Below are 12743 nucleotides of genomic sequence, written 5' to 3'. Positions count from 1 at the left end.
CAAACGTCACTCTGTCATCTGCGTCGGCACTCATGCTTGAAAATATAGAGAATGCTGTTTTCACATTCCACAGAGACGGAGCTGTGCCTTGACATGTCACAATAGTGTTCACTGCTAAAATAGACCTTTGGTAAGAATATGAGCTCAATGCTTGTAGGAGCAAATTTCTCCAGTTCGTTTTACAGCCAGTCCCTTAGTGATACTGCTCTATACATAGAGTAATGTTCATTATGACGCTGAGACCAACAGGTTTTCTATAAAAGAAAAAGGTTATAGAATTTTGAATTGGAAAAGGATCTCTTTAAAAGAATATTGAGTATTCTTTCCTATGCTGCTTGCAACAATCATGCAATGTCACCTGAATAATTGATCAGAAAATAAGAAAAGTACCTTCAAACACTTTATTTCGGTCCTTGAGAAGCCAAAGTGGAGCCCCGCGGTGTTTTGCCTTTGTTTTCAGATGCTGCATGTAACGTGATGTGCTAAAGAAGAGAAAACAAAGAAAAAATAATTAAATATCTGTATCAAGTCAACATGTGCAAATTGAGCTTTGTGCATAAGACACAGCCCCCCTCAGCCCATTTAATTATTAGTCATGCATCTTATACAAAAGTCAAATGGACATAGCCCCTAATTGTTCATCCTGTGATCCGATATCTAAAACTTATGTTTGACTTGAGGGTCTTGTTCTCCTGTTCCTTAGTCAAAACCGATACACTTCATTCAAGCTTAGATTCGTTCGAAACTGTGAAAAAATGCAATGCCGGAATTACAATAGTGATTTGCTTTATAATGTGAAACATTTCTTGAGAACTGATGAACCAACCGGAAAACTCGATCCAGTTTGAGTAATGCTTTATTTCTAAGGTTCATGAGATGTTGCAGAAGAGTCTATGTAAAACTGGCTAAGCTCATATCCTAGACTTTTCTAAGTTTGGGCAGCCACTTAAAATCTCCTATTAGAATGAAGGGCTACTTGCACTCTTTCGCGTCGTCGAATCAGGTGGTCAGCCTCGAGTGCTTAGAGAGCACGAGCATTAAAAACTTTATTTTCTCTTTAGAAAGTTTTCACAGAACTGAGGGGGTGAGAGAGTGCATTTGTATTAAAACTGCTATCAAAAACTGGGGACTAAGCAGTAGCTTCCTCCCCAGTCCCTAATCCAGGGGTGGAACTCATGAAATGTACTTGGGAGTAGCCACGGGAGCAGCTGAAACAGCTGTTTTGGAGCAGGTTGGGGCAGCTAAAACTATGCTCTGGAGCAGGCTAGGAGCAGCTCAGATCAGTTTTTATTGCCCTTCAGCTTGTGTCTTAGACAAGCACGGGAGCAATATCAATCGTGCTTAGCAGCACAGATGAACATGAGTGGTTAGGGACCTAGGTAGATGGGATAACAGCATAACAGATGCAAAAACTTGAAACTTTGTGAGCCTTACCGCTCATTCACACTGGAAGCGGATCCGCGTTCGCAAAGCGGCTGCGAACGCGCTTGTATAAAGATCCAGTACAATTGCATGCGCACTTGATGTCATCGAGTGCATGTGCAATTGTACTGGATCTTTATACAACCGCGTTCGCAACCGCTTTGCGAATGCGGATCCGCTTCCAGTGTGAATGAGCGGTGAATGAGAATCAAAAAGCAAGTACCCCATGTTTCTGAAGATAGTGTCCTTGACATTTTCTGAGTGGATTTCAGTTGCTCAAAATGCAAACCAGCACTGCTTATCGCACAACCCACACGTGCTCGACATAGTAATTATATGTGCGAACCACGTGACGTGCGTAAGCAACGGACATGGAGTTGCATGGAGGAATAGGGAAACAAATTTCGACTTTAACCTATTGTGCAACTCGATATCGAAGCAGCAGACTACGATTAACGAAGTTATCGTATTTGAAGCGATAAGCAGGAGCAAGGTTAATGTATGCCGAGCAGATTTACCACTCGCGTAAGAGCTGCTGGCCGGCAAGGTTTCGGATCGGACAGTGTTTCAGTTCTATCAAATCACAATTTATCTTGCGGGAATGCAGTTCCAACTTCTAACGATGAAGTACTAAAAGGAATATTTTGCTCATTTGTTTTCAACTGGCTGACGTCTGGATCCCGGGCCGCAGAGCCCCAGGCAATCTGACGCTTAACGGCTCGACCTCAGCTCAGCCGACTTGCTTAACCGCTTATGGTTAAAGAATAACAATCCAGTCGCAGGAGGTGGTGTAGAGCTTAGAATCCCGAGTTTTTTCGCGCGCTTCCTACTCGGGATACACAGGGAGAATAAACAGAACAAAGGATTACAAGGCCGGTCAGGCTAAACGCGCTCATTGTGGCCAATCAAGTCAATAAAACCGAAACCAAGACAAAATAAAAAAGCTTTTGGCGCACGTTTTGCCATTTGGCGCATAATGGCACGAGGTATAACTGCGGCGCAGGATGGCGCAGACACATGCGTCTGGCGCAAAATGGTGCAGCCGTTCCACCCCTGCCAATCTCACAATTTGGGAGCTCCATCCTATCCACGTTTGAGCACACCTGTGCACACGCTTTTGAGTCTAGCGAGTTAAAAATTAACAGAGTATTTTTATATGGCATGCATGTTTGTTTGCAAGCTCCACACTTTGTACACCTGATTACCCCCCAAATGTGATCTAGCCATTTTTTTTACCCAAGTGCCTACCACTCAAGGAGCTCACTTGGCCACTTCGTCAGCGCATTCTGACTGCGCATTTTTTTTTGTTGCCCGTTGAAAGGGAGATTCTTCCTTATAATTTTCTTTAAGAGATTGTTCTGATGTGTGCAAACGATGCATTTTGGTGTACCTGCATGCCATATAGGTACTTCAATTCAGAAGTTGGTTTTGGAGCTGGCAAAGGCATAGGGTCAGATGCACGATTTTAAAAAGCGTTCTCTCTGCATGAGTGCTCATACAAACCAAGCTGTCCTCAAGTGCCTGTGCCGTTGCCTGTGCTAGAGTCAAATCGGTCACACGAACCATCCAACACACCAACTGACCAATAAAAAGTGATAAAAGGTTCACCCACAAATGCATTTAAATTGAAAACAGGACAAGCTGAAACAAGCAACCCATTAAAAAAAAAGTACCATGAAACTTTCATTACATCAGTTATTTTATATCTACTAGAAATAAATATGTGAAGCCAACCGCTTAAAATTAAGTTACAGAGACTATAATCGGGTCTGCACAGATAAAGAGGAAAAAGCCAATATTGTGGAAGGCCTTCTTAATAAATGTGGCCTTTGATCTAGTGAAGCTGTACATTTTAGGATAAAAATAAATGTTAGACGCAGATTTTTCTTCATAAATTGTAGACAAATAGACATCCGACTGCGACTGTGGAGGGGAGGGGGACAGAGGCAGCAGCTGCAGCTTTCTTCTCCTAGCACCTCAACCAAGTCGCATTAATTTGGATTGTGGGGACCTGTACCTGCATGTCGTGGCACAGAAATCTGGCGAGCACTGTGGATTTCCAAGCCAAAACATGCAGGCCACAAGACATTTTTCAAGGAATTGGGTGGCTAGCAGGACTAGTTGGCAGCGAAGCCACTGCCACCCACCGTGGGAAAAACCCTGGTTAGATGTGACCAATATTGTCCAAACAGTTTTCAGAAGGGTGCTGTCAGTCACATCAGGTTTGCTTTTATCTCAGACAAGCTAGATTTTAAAAACTGAAGTATTTACTTGCCAGCAAAAAACATGTGCAGCCAACTCCACAAACTGACTTTTTCAAAGTTCTCAATCGTCAAAAACTGCTCCACGTTGTACAGTTTCAAATGTAGTTCCTGAAAAAAAAAGACAAACACGAATGACAATCTATACAAATGAGAGTTGCTTAAATTGTAGCTGGCTATAAGTATGCAAGGTAATCTCGCAGTGCAATGGCCACAGGAGACTGCCAGAAATCAGCGGACCTGTGCTCTGAGAAATTCCTACAAACAAGACTAAAGAACCATGCAGTTCCCTTTAGTTAAAGGTTACATTATAATGTGTTAGAATATACAAGAAAGCAGATTTAAAATCTTCTTGCAGAAGACCTTTCTTCTTGCAGCAAGACCTTGTATGCATCCACATAAACTAAGCGAAAAATATGCATTTAGAGGGCCCTTGCAATATTTGTCGCCTTGGTCAAGATACTTTATATACAAAAACTACCTAATTAAGCTAGTTAAGAAAAAGGTAACCCATAACAGTTATTCTTAAGAGGTAATTCTATTATTTTACCCGACTTTTTTATTAAAGAAATAAACAAGGAAAAGTAGGAACCGTCTATGCTCAGGTTTATTGCACAAAGTGCCTGTATCCGTGTTATTACATCTTACGTTAAAGCAGCGGTTGCTTTTGTAAATTTTCATCCAAAATCTTTACTTTACTGAAGGCAAGCGCATCTATTTCCATCGCTGAACAAGCTTTCAACTGGCACACTCGGTGGAATGGCTTGCACACACAAGGATTTGTTCCTGGTTAAGACCTTAACGATACACAAAGCCATTGCCGCTGAGGTTATCTTTCTCCACCACTGCGCCTCACAGTACGCACAACTTTTGGAGGGAGTTGAAAAAAACAATTCTCCTCGTTTATCTGTTGTCAGTGTTTTCTCTGTAATCATAATCCAAAATGCGTAATCTTTTTGGTCGTTGTCTATCCATGACAATCTAGATATAAGGTATGCATCAGATTATGCTCCTCAATGTAACTGTAATTAGAAAGATTAGAAAATTAACTACAAAAGAACATTGCTACTTTTTTTTTATCCAGAAAAGAATAATGTGATACAGAAGTTACTTCCAACAAACTTAGCGAGAAGTTACAGAAGTCACTTCCCACAAACAAGAAAACAATTGTTACATTAATATGTTAATTGCAACGTGTCACTACTTAATACTACCTGCGAATCAAACGTGGCAAATCATCGGCTACAAAAAGCCAGCAGCAGGTGACCTAGTAGGCTTGAATTTAGCTATAGTAACTAGATTCAAATGAATTTAGCATATTAGGTTTGAATGTAGCTATAGTGCATAGTAACACCAGTTGGGGCCAAAACAATGTTACATGTAATGGACACTACTACATAACTTGTCGGAAAAGTGACACGAGCTAGATCAGCGTTGTCTCCCTCTCAGAGTCCTGTTCGATCTGCAATAACTCAGACCTTTTACTTACCATGAAAATACACCAGCGAAGTTGACTCCGTAACTCGAGTTGTTCAAATGGTTAAATCATCAAACGTTGTTCGACATTTCGAGATGCTAACCGTATCTTTCTGAAAAACAAGACATACACAAGACTGTCAGAATACCAGTTTAAGCACGCGAGAGTAGCTTAAATCACAGTTGGTACTGGACATGCAAAGTAACCCTGCAGTGCAAGTATGGGGAGGCTGCCAGAGATCAGCCAACTTGTGCCCTGAAAAACCTCTACAAAACAAGAATGAACCATGCTTTTCCATTGCGAAGTTAACTCATAACCTGCTAAAATATGCATTAGAAAAAGGCTTGATACATGCTCCAACTGGGGCTTTAGTGGCACCATGTTAGATGTGGCTGATATTGCTACAACAGTTGTTGAAAAAGTGACATCAGCTACATCAGTGTTGCCTCCCTCTCAGGGACATGCTCAATATGTAAGAAATCAGACTTGTGACTTACCATAAAAAACACAAGCGAGGTTGACTCTGTAACTCGACTTGTTGAAATGGTTAAATCATCAAACATTTATCGACGTTTCGAGCTGCTACCTATTTTTTCTGAAAAACAAGACACACAAGACTGTCAGAATGCTAGTTTAGGCAAGTAAGAGTAGCTTAAATCACAGCTGGCACCAGACATGCAAAGTAACACTGCAGTGCAAGCATGGCTGCAGGAGGCTGCCAGAGATCAGCCAACTTGTGCCCTGAAAAACCCTCTACAAAGCAAAAATGAACTATGTAGTTCCATTTTGAAGTTAACTCATAACCTGCTAAAATATGGAATAGAAAAAAGCTTAATACATACTCAAACTGGGGTTTTAGTGGCACCATGTTAGAAGCGGCTGATATTGCTACAACAGTTGTCGAAAAAGTGACATCAGCTACATCAGCGTTGCCTCCCTCCCAAGGACATGCTCAATCTGTAAAAGCTCAGACTTGTGACTTACTATAGAAAAACAAAAGCAAAGTTGAGTCCGTAATTCAACTTGTTCAAATGGTTAAATCATCAAACATTGCTCGATGTCTTGAGGTGCAAACTGTATTTTCTGAAAAACAAGACACAAGATTGTTTGACTATCAATTCAATCAAGTTAGAGCAGCTTAAATAGCAGTTGGCACTGGACATGATAAGCAGTCAAGCAGTACAAGCATAGCTGCAGGTGGCTGCCAAACCGGCCGACTTGTGCTTTGAAAAACCAGTATAAAACAAAAAGAAAAACCACGCAGCTTCACTTACTTCGAAGCTTAAAAGTTACTATTTAATAATAATACATTTAAATATTGAACGAATAATTACTTTGTGCGAGAGCAAGGGGCAAAAAAGTTGCAAGGAGATAAGCTGCAAAATGGCAGGATGCTGGTTGCTGTAATTAAACAGATGCAGACTCCTGATAACACAGGATATGAATACCATATCATGTCAGCCACATCTGCCTTGACATTGTAGCACTCGCACTGCATGCATGCATCACCGGTTCACAGCAGCGTATCGCAGCAAATCATGCATTTGCTCTGGGGGCTCAAAAATTTTATAAATCAAACATCTTTGTTTACAATTATAGGATGACTTCCAGTTTTAAATGAACGAGTGGAAATAAGTTCTATTTACATACAGTTTCCAGACTTCTGTGTGGGCTTTTGCGAGTCGTTTCAGTTGCTTGTTTAAGATGGTGTGTCCTGGAGCATTCTCAGATTGAAAATTGGTACAACTGCAGAACCGTCATATTCAATGAAAGTATAAACAAAATATGACATCATTCGCTTCGATATTTGGAAGTTTTGAATATTCCCAAAGCCCTTCCTTACACTTCTTAAAAGGTTGGCGTCAGCCACATTAGTGTTATCTTCCTCTTAGAGACACGCTAGACGTGCAGGAATTAAAATTTGCACTTACCATAAAAAAACATACAGATTCAAGGGATTTCTGTGGAGACTCATTTGAAGCCCTTCAGCAGCGCTAAAATCTTGCGATGGGCTGTTGTTCGCTTCACTGCTCCCATTTTCTTCAACCCCTTCTCCAGGTTGATTTGGAAGATTAGTCTAAGAGGATATATTGCATCATCTAACATTAATGCCATGCTTGCTTCATGAATACTCAGCCTGGTGAAGGTAAAGCCATTTTTTTTTCTATTATCAGGTCAGACTATGGTAGTGTTGGATCATGTTAAACCTGAAAGACTGCTGAACAAACACACATTCTATACACTGACACACTGTTTATACACAAGCCCGCGTTTGCCCACACCAGGTGTGGGCACTGCGCATGCGCAGAAACCAAATTAGCGTGAAATGAAGTGTGCGCGCATGCGCAGTGCCATCGACAGCGCTGCCGCAGCTGCAAGACGTCAGTGCTGCGTGCTGGTCTATACAAGATAACCATGTTTCCCAGCCTTGAAAGTTACAGCCTAATGACAACCAGTGTTCACATGTTATCAATTCATTATAGAAATGCATCAGCGTAATTCTTTGTGAAATTAATACAGATCAAATGTTGGTGCGAGTTGTGAAAAAGGGCATTGAGGCACGATAAATGAAAGGGTGATATAGATTATGTCATTCTATGACATATCCTGTGGACTTGACACATTTTAAGGTTCTCTCCTCGTTGAATAAACTCGAGACTGGCCAAAGCTTCGTTTAGATAGGTAAATTCAACACGCAAAAAGCTCCAGACAAGACGCATACCACCCTCAAGAATGGCATAGGCTCTTTAAACATTGGCTGACGCTCGGTGACAAGGAAGCGTGCAATTGTTGTTGATGACGCCTCCTGAAAAAATTATGAGCTTGCATCTCAGACGATTTGAATCTGCAGGAACGGTGGCTAAGCTCTTTACAAACAGTCTGACTGCAGAGCCAAGATTAATGCATACAATTTTACAGTCCGTGGAACAGTGGTATCACGTGCCCTCCTGAGTGGCGCCATGCAAGTAATGAGTGGACGTATATTGCTTTAATATACACATAGAATATTATGAGCATAAAAATTAATATCAATACGATGGTCTTAGACCATGTGGTTGGGGGGAATCAGCGTACGGTGACACAGGTGCATTCTGTGAAATGAAAAATTCATCAGCTGCATTGTGATTGCTAACTAGTGAACGCGCATCACGCAGTGGTGATACACCGGTAGGAATCAGTTCATCGAACGACGTTTCCTCGACAGATCGTTTCATCAACAACTCAATTTTTTTTTTTTTTTTTTTTTTTTTTTTTTAGGGTGGGGGGGGGGGGGGGGGGTTAATAACCTGCACGAGACTGTCGCCGCGAAGCGACCTGTACGGGTCGGTTAGGTGGGTTAACATTTTTGTAATGTGCAGCCGCAGGCTGTCACCGCGAAGTGGTGTGAACGCAGGCGGGAGTGTGGGTTAACACGCACTTCACCGATACACGCGTGGCGAAACGACCCTGCAGCGTGAAATTCGCGTAACGAGTGCCGATGAAACGTTCGTGTCGACGAAACGTGTCCATGAAAAGTTGTCCACGAAACGTACTTCCGCGAAACGAATTTCGACGAAACAATAGGGACCCCCCGGCGAAAAGAGCAGGCTACAGGCCGCGCGAACAACGTTGCGAAACTCGTAAAGCACACTCACGCACTCAGACAATGCGTTGTCATGTGCTTTACTGCAACACTCCTGCCAGCCAGCACGCGCGAACAGCCTCCCAATCGCTACGAACGACGAACCGCGCGTACCAGCGAGCTCGCGACATGACACAAGGTTCAAACGAGTACCGGACATGAGCTTTCAATTCTGAGAAGAACGTCAAACACGAACTGAGATAGCGGCGACCGTCATTGAACCCGAAAGTTTAAAGCGACGCAAATCCGTGATTTCGTTCCTTTCGAGGAAATAAGTGTCGAAAATACGAACGCATATATGACAGTCCCCAATCAATGTTAATAGAAAGAGCAGAACAAACTCACCGTTTTGATAACAACAAGGTAGTTTAACGTAGAACAGTCGCAACCGCAAAAATCACCAAGCGCCTTTACCCCTCGACAAAACAAGCGCGGTAGCAAAACAAGGAAAACAAGCGAGCGGAGATGGGTAGATGAAGAGATAGCGGTAGTGTGATTGTACTAGACAAAAATATCACCTCAAGCCTTTTCGACTAAGCGGTAACTAGCGCCACCTCGTTTCGGAACCTTTATTATAAGTTGTTTAACAGTGCAATAAATGATATTTTAAAGAGTGAGAACCGTTGTCTATTAGTCTAAACCAAATAAGACAATTTTCAGCTTGTTGCAAACAACTTTTGTTGTTGTTTACAAAATCGTAACTTTAGATTTACGGACAAGTCAACCGTATTTCAGATTACGGATGCTTCTCCGTAGCTTTTAATGAGAAGTTCTACGTTTTTTTACGGAACGTTTTTACCGTGTAACGGTCAGACCTACGCCTCTGGAGACGCGTTCACGCGCTACGCACTAAGAGAGATGAAGCATCTGCGTTCCCGTAAAGCACTTCAGACAGCCTATCGATGCAATCTACGGAGGCAGCTAGGTGACTGAAGACGAAGATGATATGTCATAGACATAAAAGCAAAAACACTGTGCGCTGTGACACAACGCATGATCCTCGGTGTCCAAGTGGAGGCTTTCGCTGAAGGGAAGCCGTCGCCATTTGTTCATTGAGGCTTTTATAGTTTCGTTAAAAATGTCAATACCGATTTCTAGCCATCCGCCTCTGACTTAAATAATTTCCCTTCTTTATTTCTTTGCAAATACGTGCCTTTCAAAACGACAGTGCAATCTTGTTTTAATCAAATTTCGTTATTGATTCCCTATTGAAAATTCCATCAAGCTACGTAATTTGGGACACTAACTGCCAGTCAGCAGCCTTGGTGGAACGTGATGGACCATCAGACGTCATCTGATGGTCCATCAGATGACGTCTGACTGCCACTGCCAAGGGAATTTCATCAACAAGGGCAGCATTTATATAAGAGTAAAGCTATACGCACTCATAAATATCGCCAAATGCCTCGATAAAACAAAATGTTCGAGAAAAAAAAAATGTAGCACCACCGCGGATCGAACCCGCGACCGCTTGCGTACATATCAGACATTATAACCGCTATGCTACGCCACCGCCATAGAAACTCGATTTAACTATCCGTTTTATACGAGATGCTTCGGCTGGAAATGCAGTTAAGCCGTCAGCATGTTATGCAAAGGACTCGTACATCACTCGCCATACTTCTGTTCTACTCACGTGCCATGTAGAGTACTTTCGCGTCGTAGAACGATCCTGTTGTTCGCGCGTCATCGGCCCAGTAGACCTGGTACACGTTGTCGTCTTCAACTACACCGCTAAAATCCCTTACATCGTCGGAACTCACAACAGGCTGGGTGTTGTCGAGTAGAAATTCTACTTAAACGTAAGAGATTGTAGAGTCCGGGCAGGATCGACAGGTTGGAGCAAGCGGGCAGACAAAACGATCGAGAGCGATCGTTCATGAAAGCTCGGCGAAGATATGGGCGAAGCGAAGTGCGAAGTGTCGTGTTCGGCGCTTCGGCGGGCCACTTCTGATCAAGGTTGTCGGTCGGTTGCGTGTCATATCTCTAATGTCAGCGGTTTTATGGGCTCACGTCCCGAAATCGTTTTCTCGTGCATAGATTACTTTTCGTATTCATAGATTTGACGAAATAGTGGTATCCGAACGAACTTTACGTCCTTTGACCGTACGTCTGTCTGCACGTCAAAGCTTTCTGACGTACATTCAGAGACAATCGATGTACAGTCAAAATCACCACAAGGACATCCTGATGGCATTTCGCGGCGGCCGACTGCCACCAGGAATCCATCAGAAAGCCGACAAGCGGGGTCTGACTGGAGATTGACTGTCGGTCAGAGTAACTTGTTGACCAATCAGACATGCTTGACGTACAGTCAGGCACAGTCAGCGGTCCACTAGAAAACATTGACTGCCAAACAGCGTTACATTGATGGATTTTTCCTTCGGGTTGTGATTAATGTAACTTCTCGATTTAGCAACGTCGATGGCATTTTGAATCCTTGACTTTATAGGTCAACCAACCTCGCGAACCGCTTAAGCACGAAATATGTAGGTCGGTCAGCCCGCAACCGCTAAATGAGCTCAAACAAAAATACGGCAACCGGCGCCAGGGATTGAACCCCGGTCACTGTCGTGGAAGTCGAGTGCGCTGCTGACTGAGCTACGAACCCAGCATGCAGGAACTGGGGGAGCAGAAGCAGGTGGTGTGAGAAACCGCGCGGAGCGGAGAGCGGTGGAGAGGGCAACAAAAAGAAGAGCAGAAACAAGTGGTGTAGAATGAACGCAAGGAACGAGGAGGAGTGGGAATGGCAGGAAAGCGCGCTTCTCCTTTCTTGGTAATCCCGAAAGTTCCGCGCAAAGGCTTGATATCCGGGTGGTGCTCAAAGGAAACCCGCGCAGCTTCACGAAGAGGCAGTGGCGTGACGTTATCTGTTTCCATACAAAACCCAGCTTTATGCACCACCTGAGCTAAACGACCCACCCACCCCAGGCACTGAAACGCAATGCGTCGTCCTGCTTCAGGCACCACCCACCCAGTAAAGCTGCCACATCTACCACATTTAAACGCGTTTGGCAGAATGACAAAACATGCAGCCAACCTTTTTTCCAGATATTTTGTCATACATTTAAAATGAATTATTTAATAATTACTATACAAAACAAACAATATATATATATATATATATATATACAGGGTGTTTTCTTTAAGCTTAACAGATTTGTTTAAAGAAAGCCTTGAAAGTTACACTTAGGCCGCTTGTGGAGGTGAGTTGTATGGCCAGGAGGACATATTATACGAAGCTAATAGTAACAATCAGTCGGCTAATTAATTAAAATTAGTTAATTAACTTTTAATTAATGGAAATAGATATGTGGTTCCAATTAGAGACTTGCTCAGCGTCATTGAAAATCACTAAATCAGTCATTTTCAGAAAGACTTTGAGCGCGTGAAAAGCGTAGTAGTGCACTAAAGTTACCACTCGTGGAGCAGGTACAAAACTAGCGGTTGCGCTAAGGCGCCCGCGCAATTTTTCCGTCTCTTTCTAGCCCCAGCCTTGTATCTGCTCCACGAGAGGTAACTTTAGTGCGCTACTACGCTTCTCATGCGCTCAAAGTCTTTCTGAAAATTACTGATTTAGTGGTTTTCTATGACGCTCAGCAAGTTTCTAATTGGAACCATATGTCTATTTTTAATAATTAAAAAGTTAATTAACGAAGTTTAATTAATTAGTCGACTGATCGTTACGATTAGCCTCATATAATATGTCCCCCTGGCCGTATAACTCACCTCCACAAGCGGCATAATTGTACCTTTCACGGCTTTTTTGAAACAAATCTGTTAAGCTTAAAAAAATACCTTGTATATATATATATATATATATATATATATATATATATATATATATATACTATAAAAACGGGATATGTATATAAAGGCACAACATATAAGGTATTTTATCTGGTCAAGTTTCTTTTTTATAGCAAAAAACGGCGAGCAGAACACCTATCGATGATATCCC

General features: G+C 42.5%; 2 long non-coding RNA genes across 2 annotated transcripts; both read right to left on the bottom strand.

Moving 5' to 3' along the window:
• Window positions 1-387: 387 nt before the first annotated feature.
• Window positions 388-3726, bottom strand: LOC121835130. Its single transcript, XR_006077486.1, has 2 exons — window positions 3694-3726; window positions 388-482 (listed from the first exon to the last, which is right to left on the bottom strand). It is a non-coding gene; the product is annotated as an uncharacterized LOC121835130 (long non-coding RNA).
• A 2496-nt stretch (window positions 3727-6222) lies between these two features.
• On the bottom strand, window positions 6223-9278 carry LOC121835129. The gene is made up of 3 exons (XR_006077485.1): window positions 9128-9278; window positions 7092-7237; window positions 6223-6243 (listed from the first exon to the last, which is right to left on the bottom strand). It is a non-coding gene; the product is annotated as an uncharacterized LOC121835129 (long non-coding RNA).
• Window positions 9279-12743: the final 3465 nt, after the last annotated feature.

The sequence above is a fragment of the Ixodes scapularis genome, unplaced genomic scaffold (genome assembly GCF_016920785.2).
Source record: "Ixodes scapularis isolate PalLabHiFi unplaced genomic scaffold, ASM1692078v2 PGA_scaffold11__112_contigs__length_91849675, whole genome shotgun sequence".
Lineage (NCBI taxonomy): Eukaryota > Metazoa > Arthropoda > Arachnida > Ixodida > Ixodidae > Ixodes > Ixodes scapularis.
This window is presented reverse-complemented; position numbering and strand designations above follow the sequence as displayed.